The sequence below is a fragment of the Miscanthus floridulus genome, chromosome 8, assembly GCF_019320115.1.
Source record: "Miscanthus floridulus cultivar M001 chromosome 8, ASM1932011v1, whole genome shotgun sequence".
NCBI classification, from domain to species: domain Eukaryota; kingdom Viridiplantae; phylum Streptophyta; class Magnoliopsida; order Poales; family Poaceae; genus Miscanthus; species Miscanthus floridulus.
In genome coordinates, this window is record NC_089587.1 from 19122567 (window position 1) to 19132687 (window position 10121).

Below are 10121 nucleotides of genomic sequence, written 5' to 3' on the forward strand. Positions count from 1 at the left end.
CTTTAGTTAGTCTTTGAGAGCACACTAACTTAGTGTAGTGCCATAGTTGTTGTGTGGTTAGAGACAATAGAAACTAAAATTATGGTAGGTGGCTTGCATTTTTAGTAGGCTAGCGCAACACTTGCTTCGCCTCATAATTGTCTAACCGTTTTGTTAAGTGTTGTTGTAGATTTTTTTAATAGGCTATTCACCCCCCTCTAGCCATTAGGACCTTTCATTAGGCCACACTGTCGGTGCAACCACATCCTTCACGGCAGCCGTCATCTATGGCTACCTTGCCACGGTGCTCGTCCTGCCCTGCATCCCGCCGCTCCCTCCATCGATGCTCCGTGCGGCATCTGCCACCCACAAACGCGGCCCTGCTAGCGCTATCTATCACCATGGCCGCCTAAAAGGTCCTAATGGCTAGAGGGGGAGGGTGAATAGCCTATTAAAAATTTCTACAACAACACTTAGCAAACCGGTTAGACAATTATGAGGCAAAGCAAGTGTTGCGCTAGCCTACTAAAATTGCAAGCCACCTGCCACAATTCTAGTTTATATAGTTTCTATCCACACAATAGCTATGTCACTACACTAAGTTAGTGCACTCTCAAATGCTAACTAAAGAGCCACACTAACCAAACTAACAAGCTCTCACAACTAGCTACACTAAAGAGCTTGATAACTAGTTTGCTGTAATGTAAAGAGAGTGATTAAGGTGGTTATACCGTCGTGTCGAGGAAGGAGCCAATCAATCACAAGAATGAATACCAATGAAGACCAATCACCTCAGAATCAAATGATGACACAATGATTTTTTACCGAGGTTCACTTGCTTGCCGACAAGCTAGTCCTCGTTGTGGCGATTCACTCACTTGGAGGTTCACGTGCTAATTGGCATCACACGCCAAACCCTCAATAGGGTGCTGCACAACCAACACAAGATGAGGATCACACAAGCCACGAGCAATTCACTAGAGTACCTTTTGGCTCTCCACCGAGAAAAGGTTAAGAACCCCTCACAATCACCACGATCGGAGCCAAAGACAATCACCAACCTCCGCTCGATGATCCTCGTTGCTCCAAGCCATCTAGGTGGCGGCAACCACCAAGAGTAACAAGCGGATCCCACAGCGAAACATGATCACCAAGTGCCTCTAGATGCAAACACTCAAGCAATACACTTGGATTCTCTCCCAATCTCACAAAGATGATGAATCTATGATGAAGATGAGTGGGAGGGCTTTGGCTAAGCTCACAAAGTTGCTATGTCAATGCAAAATGGCCAAGAGCGTAAGCTAGAGCCAGCAATGGGGCTTAAATAGAAACCCACACGAAATAGAGCAGTTGTACCCCTTCATTGGGCACTGCTCGGGCCAACCGGACGCTCCGGTTAGATCGACTGGACGCACCCTGCCAGTGTCCGGTCAACAGATGGCTACCACATCATCCCTCTCTTCAAATATTGAGTGCCCGATCCCAACAGTCAAGTGATGACCGGACACAGCACAGTGCCACGACCGGACACAGGACCCCAGTGTCCGATCACTTCCAGTAAGGTTCTAGCTGCGACTGGACACGTTAGTTTGATCATGACCGGACATAGGACCCCAGCATTCGGTCACTTCTAGTAAGCCTCCACTCACGACCAGACACGTCCGGTCACTCACTGTCTCCTCTATGCGCTGCTACATTAGCATGACCGGACGCACCCAGCTAGCGTCTGGTCACGAAGTGACCCAGTGTCCGGTCAAAGACCGACGCATTGTCTTCACTGCTTCCACTGACCGGACGCTCTGGTCTAGTTGAGACCAGCATCCAGTGCACTCTGTGAAACCCTGTCTTTTCTGTACAGGGATTAGGGATGATGCTAGGAGAGCATATCTACAAATGGTTTTTTTGGAATCATACCATTACAATTTTGCAAGTTTGGAGATACACCATTACAATTCGTCTATTTAGAGAAGTGCCATTATAATTCTGTCTCTCCCTCATCCATGCCATTTTATATGTATCCCACGTACATAGGCCCACTGTCAGGCACATATAAGTATAGAAAATACGTATGGACGTGAAGCCCTGCCTCCTTCATTAGAACAAACCCGCCTATGATGGCCTACGCGTGAGCTAGAGCGGCGGGTGCTTGCCCACAGCTGCTGGCAACCGGATGTGCAGAGCCACAACCTCGTTCCACTAGCAGTCAGGCCACATGGTCGGCGCAACCGTGTCCTTTGTGGCAGCCATCATCTATGGCTACCTCACCGTGGTGCTCGTCCTACCCCACATCCGGTTGCAGGACGCAGGACCCCAGTGTCTGGTCACTTCTAGTAAGGCTCCACTCGTGACCGGATGCGTCCGGTCAGCCCGACCAGACTCACCTAGCGTCCGGTCACTCACCGTCTCCTCTATGCGCTGCTACATCGGTAGGACCGGACGCAACTAGCCAGCATCCGGTCTCAAAGTGACCCAGCATCTGGTCAAAGACCGACGCCAGCGTCTTCACTGCTTTCACTGACCGAACGCTCCGGTCCAGTTGAAACCAGCGTCCGGTGCACTCTGTGAAACCCTATCTTTTTTGTATAGGGCGCCGGTGGCACCGTCGGACTGTCCGCGGTGAAGTTTCGAACCCTTGCTCAAATGTGCCAACCACCAAGTGTATCACCTTGTGCATATGTGTTAACATACTTTCACAATCATTTTCAAGGGTGTTAGCACTCCACTGGATCCTAAATGCATATGCAATGAATTAGAGCATCTAGTGGCACTTGATAACCGCATTTCGATACGAGTTTCACCCCTCTTAATGGTACGGCTATCAAACCTAAATGTGATCACACTCTCTAAGTGTCTCGATCACTATACCGAAAAGGCTCCTACCACTTATACCTTTACCTTGACCCTTTTGATTTTCTCTTTTCTTCTTTTCTAGTCCAAGCACTTGATCATCACCATGGCATCACCATCATCATGTCATGATCTTCATTTGCTTCACCACTTGAAATGTGCTACCTATCTTATGATCACTTTGATAAACTAGGTTAGCACTTAGGGTTTCGTCAATTTACCAAAACCAAACTAGAGCTTTCACCGCCGGGTGCGCGCTCTCCACATCGCCGTCTTCTATTCTGGGCACGTGTGTTCTACCTTTCCAAGCTATACGACCTCAGCGACATGTTGCTTATCCTGCTCACCATGTGCTACCTCTGGCTCGCCACGCGCCAGTCCCTGATGCCCATCGCGCTCCTAACCAACGCCGTGGCAGCGTCCATCGGTGCGTGCTTCTTCCCAGACTCGCATGACCTCTATGATTGCCATGCTTCTTCCCTGTCGCACATGCTCGTACACCTTCACATGCTTGTTGTTGCAGTTTGCAGCAGGCTAGGGCAACGCTATGGTGCCTGAACTTAGTAAGCTAGAAAAACAAAGTGACACTAGAAAAATGATGTCCAGTCCAAAGCTTAAGCCACTGGAAGTCTGAAACCACGGAAGCAATGAACGGTGAGATCATTGCACTGGTTGTTGGACGTTTCGCCCACTTACCATGAGCAGCAACCGACCAATCTCATAAGATACGAACACATCGATGCAGGCGTACTAGACCTGCTCCACGAACAGGCACCGCACGTCCCACTTGTTCATGGTCACCGACTTGGACTTGTTGATGAGCACGCCCATGACCTCATGGGTGAGCGTCTTTAGCAACGCAGTTTAGAGCTCGGGCTGGTCGAGCGCCTTTGCTGTGACAGTCCCAGACTGATGCCCATCACAGTCGTCACTAATGCCACGGCGGCATCCATCGGCACAGGCTTCTTCCCGGACTCAGTACGACCTCTACGCAGGTCACCGTGGGCGTTCGTCGCAAACTCTGCCTCACGCGCTCGCCGCCGTTCCGCTCGTGCATAGGCCACCGTGCGCCAGTGCTGCTATTCCGCCTTGCACGTAGGCCACTACAAGCGAGCGCCGCTGCTCCCCCTTGCGGGCTGACCGCCATAGGCGGGATTCTTCTAACGAAAAGAAGCCGGGACATGACATTCATACGTGTTTTTTTGTATGTATACATGACTGACAGTGGGTCCATGTACGCTGGAGGTGTAGAAAATGGTATGGATGAGGGAGAGACAGAATTATAATGGCACTTCTCCAAATAAACGAATTATAATGGCATATCTCTAAACTTGCAAAATTGTAATGGTATGGTTCCAAAATAACCATCTACAAATGGGTCCATATCAACCAGTTTGTGTAAAACTCAACCTAGAGGTTTTATTAAATCATGGTTTGATCAGTTTGATTGGTTAGAGTATAGTGTAGCCAAAGATGCAGCCTATTGCTTTTATTGCTACCTCTTTAAGCCACAAAAAACTAGCAATTTTGGTAATGATGCATTCACCAATGTGGGGTTTAGGAATTGGAAGAAGGGAAATGATTCTTTGTTGAAGCATGCTCAATCAATTGATGGCTATCATAATACTGCAAGAAAGCGAGCAATTGATTTCCAAAATCAAAGGCAAAGTGTAGAGCATGTGTGGACAGTAACAAGTGAGCAGAAGAGGAGGCATATAAAGCTTGTTTACAAATAATGTTAGGCATTGCTAGATTTCTCCTTTTGTGAGCTCTAACATTTCATGGACATGATGAGTCTAGAACATCAAGAAACAAAGGGAACTTTCTGGAGATGCTTGAGTGGTGTAGAAAGAAGGATCCTAAGGCTACACTTATGACCGGTGAAAATGCTCTAGGTAATAATCAAATGAGTTGTCCAACAGTTCAGAAAGATTTGTGAGTTAAACAATCGATTTTCATCATGGGATTTTCAATGTTGTCCTTGATCAGGTTCTTTGTGAGTTAAACAATCAATTTCCAGAAAGATCAACTCAACTCTTGAGATGTATTGCTTGTCTTGATTCGACAAATGGATTTACCAACTTTGAGATACAGAAATTAGTTGAGCTTGCTAAGATTTATAAAGATGACTTCACTGATTATGAGTGTGTGAAGCTAAGAGGTGACCTTCTCGTATTCATTGATGAAGTTAGAAATGATAAAGATTTCGACACTTGTATTGATCTTGGTAGCCTTGCTGAGAAGATGGTTCAAAGTGATAGACATACACATTTCCCTTTGGTGTATCGTCTCATTGAACTTGCATTGATTTTGCTGATGGCAACATCAATAGTTGAACGAGCCTTCTCCGCTATGAATATTATCAAGATTGAGTGGAGGAATAAAATGAATGATGATTGGATGAATAATAGCATGATATGCTATATTGAGCAGGATTTGTTTGCATCCATTGAAGATGAAATTTTTTTGAAGCGCTTTCAAGGCTTAAGAAATCGGAAGATAAATTTGCCACGCGAGGGTTCGAGGCGCATATTGTTTTAGTACATTTCATTTTATAATGCTATCTTGATTTCTGAAGAAGTATGACATTTTAAAAATTATGTAGCATTGAGCGTGGTGGTTCAAGTGGTGTGAATATTCGTGAAGACTGAAGACATCAGACATGGATTTTTTATTATGGAAGGCTGAAAGCTCTAGTTTGGTTTTGGTTAATTAATGAAACCCTAAGTGCTAACCTAGTTTATCAAGATGATTATGAGATAGGTAGCACTACTCCAAGTGATGAAGCAATGGCGAAGATCATGACAATGGTGATGATCAAATGCTTGAACTTGGAAAAGAAGAAAGAGAAAAACAAAAGGCTCAAGGCAAAGGTATAAAATGTAGGAGCTATTTTGTTTTAGTGATCAAGACACTTAGTGAGTGTGATCACATTTAGGATAGATAGCCGTACTATTAAGAGGAGTGAAACTCGTATCGAAATGCGGTTATCAAAGTGCCACTAGATGCTCTAACTCATTGCATATGCATTTAGGATCTAGTGGAATGCTAACAACCCTTGAAAACATTTGTGAAAATATGCTAACACATGTACACAAGGTGATACACTTGGTGGTTAGCATATTTGAGCAAGGGTGAAGAAGACAGAGGAGATGCCAGCGTTGATCAAGTGTCCGGACGCTGGATCTGAATGCACCGGACGCTGACTGCCTGTGTCCGGTCGCGCTGACTTGGCGGTACAGTAGCTAGGGTATACCACCGGACGCTGGGTTGTGTCCGGTCGAGGTGGACCGGACGCGTCCGGTCGAGGAAAAATGGATTTGGACCCTTACTGTACTCGACAGGACGCTGAGGCTCTAGCGTCCGGTCAGTTTAGCTGGCACGTCTGGTCAGCACTTAGCCGTTGTGATCTGACGGTTCAGTTTTAACTCAGAGTGACACGTGGCATAAATCAGTGGACCAGACACTGAGTCCAGGGTCCGGTCAGTATGACCGGAGCGTCCAGTCAGAGCGCGTTTTGCCCAGTGAAGGGGTATAACGGCTCTATTCCATGGGGGCTTCTATTTAAGCCCCATGGCCGGTTGTAGCTCTAACTTTTGCACATTTTTCATTGACATAGCAACCATGTGAGCTTAGCCAAAGCCCTCCCACTCATCTTCATCATTGATTTATCATCTTTGTGAGATTGGGAGAGAATCCAAGTGCATTGCTTGAGTGATTGTATCTAGAGGCACTTGGTATTCGTGTTACGCTGTAGATTTCGCTTGTTACTCTTGGTGGTTGCCACCACCTAGATGGCTTGATGCAGCGGTGGAGGATCGGCACGAGGTGGTGATTATTCGTGGCCGCCTTCGGTGATTGTAAGGGGAGTTGTACCTTCCCCGGCGGAGTGCCAAAAGGTAACTCTAGTAAATTGCTTGTGTCATTGAGTTACCTCACTTGTGGGTCGGTTCTTGCGGTGTCCTATCGTGTGGACGAGGTTTGTGAAACACCTCTTAGCCACCGAACCACCAAGTGTTGGTCGACACAACGGGGACTAGCGTGTTGGCAAGCACGTGAACCTCAGGAGAAAAATCGGTTGTCTCTTGTCATTTGCATTCTCCCGGTGATTGGCTTAATCTTTATCTTGTGATTGGTTCATCCCCTACATGGCGGTATAATCACTCTACTCACCTATTTACATTCTTGTAAACTAGTTGATACAAGCTCTTTAGTGTAATTAGAATTGAGAGCTTGCTTTATTATTTACATTCATCTAGTTGAGCTCTTTAGAGTAGCGAGTTTGAGAGCTCTTAGTGAGTAGTTACATAGCAAGTTTGGGTGCCTAAGTAATCATTGCAACTAGAATTATTGGATAGGTGGCTTGCAACCCTTGTAGAGCTAGAGCAAGTTTGCATTACGCTATTTGTCATACTAATCAAATTGCTTTAGTTGATTTGTAGATTTTTAAATAGGCTATTCACCCCCCTCTAGCCATATTAGGACCTTTCAAAGGCTCTTTGTATTTGGTACTTTTCTATCCTCATCATACTTCTATGTATCTTTGAGCACTTTCAGTCGATATCAATCTTTGCTATATCTATTAGTGAACTATGTAGTGTGTACAGCGAGCAAAAATTGTTTGCCCTCTGTTATTTAGCCCCCCTTGGTCCGTTTCTGGATCTGCCACTGCCTGTCGATGTCTTGGTTAAGTTAGGGGAAAATCTTTCTAGTTCTATAGTGCTTTGCATCCAAGCCATCTAGAATCAACTCCTCTCCCAAGATGGACCTCGGGGGCTAATATTTGGGCTAGATTGATCAGCCTAAGCCCATCTAGTGTGTGTGAGCTTAATCTTTCACGTTTGGAGGCTTGAACCAAAATCATACACTTTTGGCTAAAATCCTATGAATATTAAAGGTATATTTAGGACTCCTTCACTTTATGTTTTTCAACCAAACAGATGCAACTCCACAAACTCTACTCCAGAAAAAGATGGAGTTGAGTGAGCATCTAAAAGGGTGCTCCAAAAATTCAAAGTTTTTGTGGAGCTCTCCATGGTGAAGTTTGTGGAGCAGTCCCAAACATGCCATAAACATAGATAAAAAAGCAAAGCAAAGTGGAAAATTCAGATGTTACCAAGCTTAACTAGTGTTAAAGCCATATATTTCATGCAATTATAAGAAGAAATGTGGGTAAAATGCATATAAAAGTAGTGCCGACATCCCCATGCATGTACAGACACCCGTGACATGTTCACATAGATGTCCAATTGCATGTACAGACAGTATGAGCGAACCAAACATAACTACATTCTTTATACACCAAGTCCTAACCTAAGCTAGTGGATGGATCGACCCTTGTGTCGTCGGATAGTCTGTGAGCACACAACTTATATTTGACCAAGTCCTGAGAGATAAAGTCCTTTCTAGATGGTCTGTCAGTCGCATAGCACCTTTGTCCTAGGGCTTAAGCAAACCTTCTAGACCTCACTTAATCATGTAGTATCGACTTAGTTAAAGACCCTTCCTATGATAAAGCACAACAAATCAAGCCTATCTCCTTCCATGTTCTATATTTCACCTACAATCTTTTGTATAATCTCTTATGTAACATCTCTTACATCATATGCATGCATTTAGGTACCGCAAAGTTGGAGAGACGTCAAGTAATGTCCCAAGGACATTGGAGCATTGCTTATTCACCAGAAAGGCCCTAAGCATCTTGACTCTTTTACAACTGAATAACTTGACTTTGTTGTATGATATGCATGTTTACTTATGTACGAATAGCCTTTATTCCTTTTTGTTTGTACCCATGCCTTTAAGTATTGTTCGTTTAATTCTTAGACCATAATACCTTCTTAGCTTGCTTAGCCTAGTAGAAGTCAAGAATGTGACGACTTTCTCATTGGCTGCACGGGTTAGGAGTTGATTGTTTTAGCTTAAAGGACCGAGATGCCTAAGAGGGACGGGGATTCAAATTAGGCAACTTTAAAACTAGGGGCCTCTAAAACCTACTTATCAAAACCTATGCAAGATATCTATCTAGATATGAAACTAAGGTTTTGCTAAGTATTTTCTATCTCTACTATGAGTTTTGCACCCTAGGTTCCAATCCTATCAAATAACCTAGCAATCTATACTAGGAAGGTAAAGCACACAACCAAAGGAATGCAAGTAAATGTGAAAGCTTAAATGAGATAGAGAACGCAAAACTTGTGATGGCCTCACCCTTCCCCTAGTCCTCATTGGAACCCCTCACAAGGATGCCCTCATAAGGACCAAGCTCCTGATTGGATAACTCCGTCGATAGCCCTGATCCTTCCCCACATGCAAGTGGGTCTCTGAGATGGCCTTTCCCGAACCACTCCTTGCCATCTCCACTATCAACATTTTGGTCGAATCATCGTGGGCCTCATTCCCTCTAGTAGACCATCAGCAGCCACATCACAAACACGATTGATGTGATCTTGCAAGATTAAAAACCCCTCTAGATACAACAATGGTGTGAACAAGCACTGCAAGTGGTATGCAAACCTCACTAAACATTAAGCCTAAGCATAGAGCAAAGCACCAATTGGGTGGTCTAACTATCCTAAGCACTACACTAATCGCCTAATATTTCCTTAAGCACTTTTGGTGACTAGAGCACTTGGAATGGAGCCTCAACTCTCTAGAACTTCAGCACACCCTAACACCGAAAGACTTGGAATAGCCCCAGTAACCAAAACTAGCCGTTGTGCATGAACTATTATTGTTCTGTAGTGAACACCAGAGGAATATCCATTGGGACTAGCTGTTGCCAACTATTGGAGAGCATTTTCTCTGGTGTTTTCCTTTGATTGTTCACCAGAGTTTTCCAGTGGCCTTGAAAACCTTCTGTACAGCTTTTGTTGAGCTCCCTTTGTTTTGGTGCCCTATCATAGAGCTTTCTAGTTCCTTCTGCAGCTCCACCGTACATCCAACATACTCCCTCCATTCTCATTTCTTAGGCATAGGTCGATTTCTCAGTTTTGATGGTTTATTAGTCATGGGAGCACGTAACGAGGTAGTAGTCCAAACGTAGGGGCGACAGTTACTTGTTCACAGCAAATACGAAGAGTTTTTGGGCTAGGAGCGGATGAGACGCTTTCTTGGTTGGTTTAACCGGGGTACCAAAAGTCACCTGCATGCATGCATGGATAAAGCACAACCCTCAACGCTTTGTTAATGCTCCACCTCGATATCCAAAATCTCTTGATACCCATAACACTCTTCTCCACTGCTAAAAAAATGAGAATGAAGGGAGTACTTATCTAGAATGAAGATCTGGTGAC